The following is a 3,638-nucleotide window of genomic DNA, read 5'->3' on the forward strand; positions in this document are numbered from 1 at the left end:
TGTGCTTGTCTGATGAAGTCTGTGTGTCAGGGTCCCAACCTGGAAGATAGGGGAGTCCAGGCACAGCCTAATTGCATCAATGTTTCTCTCTTCGGGTTTTCTAAACACAAGGGTTTGTGGTCCTCACTGCCTCCATTGCTACTAACCCTTCAGCTCTGTCTTACTGGCTGTATTATGTCCTTGGGCAAATTAATTAACCTCACTGAGCTTGGTTTTATAATTTTTGTAAACCATAAGACAGAAATAAGAATAGTACTTACCTCACAGTGTCAGATGAGGTAACCTGTGTAAAGTGGTTAGCATATGGTAGTCACTCAGAGCTTTACATATGAGAACAATTTTTTATGGTGGGTGAGTCAGCAGTATGTGAGAGAACATTTACTTCTAGCAAAGGAAATACTTATTTAGTTCAAATAAATAGAGGTTTGGGAAGGAAAAGGGTTGAATGAACCTTAATATATAGTTAAATTCATTGTCTAAATGGCATTCCAAATGAACTTTACAGATGATGGAAAACTTACCTTTTAAATGTTAATATTATGCAGTGTGTTTAAGTAGTCAACAAGCAACATGTTTTAGCTGTGACAATGGTTATTGCCATCTAGCTAGAATTATGGCTCTACTATTCAGAAGACACTGCCATTCCACCTCAAAAGATTTTCTGTCTTATTTTTGTCCATTTACTTATTTATTTAGAGACAGAGTCTTGCTCTGTTGCCGGGGCTAGAGTGCCATGGCGTCAGCCTAGCTCACAGCAACCTCAAATTCCTGGGCTCAAACAATCTTCTGCCTCAGCCTCTCGAGTAGCTGGGATTACAGGATGCGCCACCAGGCCAGGCTAATTTTTTTCTATATATGTTTTTAGTTGTCCAGCTAATTTCTTTCTTTCTTTTTTTTTTTTTTTTTTTTTTAGTAGAGACGGGGTCTCGCTCTTGCTCAGGCTGGTCTTGAACTCCTGAGCTCAAACAATCTGCCTGCTTCAAGCCTCCCTGAGGGCTAGGATTACAGGCATGAGCCACCGCACCCAGCCTTATTTTTGTCCATTTATTCTAAGAATAAAAAATGTCCAAAGGTTTACCTAACCTGGCCCTTAAGCAATGAGCAACAAACTCAATATTTGTAATCATTTTGAAAAAATAAAACCAACAAAATTGTTTTAACAGAATTAAAATATATATATGATGACTTTCGTTTTTGAAAAATTTACTACACATGCATAGTGGGGGAAAACTTGGATTAAAAGAAATTCATGTGAAGATGATATTGATGTTTTAGTTGATTATACATTATATGTAGAAATATTAAGGACTTTGTGTACAGGAGATGTCATTTGTAAGACAGAGACATGTATATAATTGGTGGAGCATCCAGGAAAGGGCTGTGGTAACATGACATTATTGTCTTCAGAGCTATCGTGCAGAAAGTGTTCTTTCTGGTGCCAAAAAGCAATCATTTTCAATAGGTAGAGATAGGACTCAATTGGAGGAAGGCATCTTGTATAAACTAGAGACTATGCTAAACCCTTCAAAGAAGGTAGTATTGTTCATAGTTTTGCAGAAGAGAAAGCTTAGGCTCAGAATAGTATCAAGATACAACTACTGAGTATTAAGTGAATTGTTTCTAAATTCTCTTTCACTAGAAGCAAAAGGTGAGATGATCATTTTCTAGCAATGTTATAAAAGAGATTTCTGCGTTGAGTGGCAAATTGGATAAGGAGACCTTCAAAGTAATTTCTAATGCCAAAATGTTTGTTCTGGGATATCTTTATTACATGACATTGTGAGCCTATAATCCTAGAGCTTTGGGAGGCTAAGGCAGGATGATCACTTGAGGCCAGGAGTTTGAGAAAAATTAGCTGGGCATGGTGTCATGCCTGTAGTCCCAGCTACTTGGGGGACTGAGGTGGGAGGATTGCTTGAACCCAGGAGTTCCAGGCTGCAGTGAGCTATGATCACACCACTGCACTCCAGTCAGGTGGTGACAGAGTGAGACCCTGTCTCCGAAAAAATAAATTTTTAAAAATGGCATTGTGAGTCAGATGTACCTTCTTATTGACTCATGCCATCACTATGAACATAGACCCATTAAATTGGACTGAAATTATGAGCTTTTTACCTAGCTTTGAAGGGTTGGTTACCATTTTTATAGGCTACTGTTCTCAAGAAATAAGAAAGCAGAGACAAACTAGTCTGTGTGCTATAGCTGACTCCTCTGTCAGCTGCTGCTTCCTTTATCAGTGTATCCTGAGCTATAATATGCTGCTGTCAGCCGGGCGCGGTGGCTCACGCCTGTAATCCTAGCACTCTGGGAGGCTGAGGCGGGCGGATTGCTCAAGGTCAGGAGTTCGAAACCAGCCTGAGCAAGAGCGAGACCCCGTCTCTACTATAAATAGAAAGAAATTAATTGGCCAACTAATATATATATAAAACTAGCCGGGCATGGTGGCACATGCCTGTAGTCCCAGCTACTCGGGAGGCTGAGGCAGCAGGATTGCTTGAGCCCAGGAGTTTGAGGTTGCTGTGAGCTAGGCTGACGCCACGGCACTCACTCTAGCCTGGGCAACAAGCGAGACTCTGTCTCAAAAAAAAAAAAAAAAATATGCTGCTGTCTTATTTTATACTCACCTATCTGACAGATGACCTACTTGAGGCTTTTTCTCCCATGGTGTCAAGCACATGGACGTTGTGACAACTGTTTTTGTAGCTTTTTATTTAAGCGTTGTGATATGTTCTGAATGACTAAGGCGGGATCTTTACTTGCTTTTATTTTTTTTAATTTTTTTGGAGACAGAGTCTCACTTTGTTGCCCAGGCTAGAGTGAGTGCCGTGGCATCAGCCTAGCTCACAGCAACCTCAATCTCCTGGGCTCAAGCAATCCTACTGCCTCAGCCTCCCAAGTAGCTGGGACTACAGGCACGTGCCACCATGCCCGGCTAATTTTTTGTATATATATTTTTAGTTGATCAATTAATTTCTTTCTATTTTTAGGAGAGACAGGGTCTTGCTCAGGCTGGTTTCGAACTCCTGACCTCGAGTGATCCGCTTACCTCGGCCTCCCAGAGTGCTAGGATTACAGGCGTGAGCCACTGCGTTTACCTGCTTTTAGATAGTGACTTTTCCAAAAGTTCTAGCAGCTTGATGGCCACAGGCCTCATTCATTCTTTCCAGCACCTTTTTTACATTCTTTCCTGGACCTATGCCTCTTCCAGCAAATTTTACCACCGTAATAATGAGAGGGGATTTCAATCTGGCATTGCTTTTACTGCAGCCAGAGTAGCCTCCCAATTAGTAATTAATACAGAAAACCTAACTTTCCAGGGAACCCAGATACTCCAATGTTGACACTCAAACCCTGCCAGTTGCCTTAAACAAGAGAAGTGGGTTGGGAAGAGGGAGTATGATTGATCTAGTAGAGGTACTCATGCTTGCCATATATACCACAGAGACACTATTATGAGCTCAGATACATGAAGGACGATTGGGGAATAAAAGGTATATTAAAGTGGATAGGTTTCATAAAGATTAGTTGGAGCATGGGAGTGTATTAAGGGAATGTATTCTAAGGTCTGAAGAATGGCAGCCAGAGAGGAAGCTCCAGCTATGTATGCCCCATGGAGAGTAGAATTTTAAAATGGTAAG

This window comes from Microcebus murinus, chromosome 4 (genome assembly GCF_040939455.1).
Source record: "Microcebus murinus isolate Inina chromosome 4, M.murinus_Inina_mat1.0, whole genome shotgun sequence".
Taxonomy (NCBI): Eukaryota; Metazoa; Chordata; class Mammalia; order Primates; family Cheirogaleidae; genus Microcebus; species Microcebus murinus.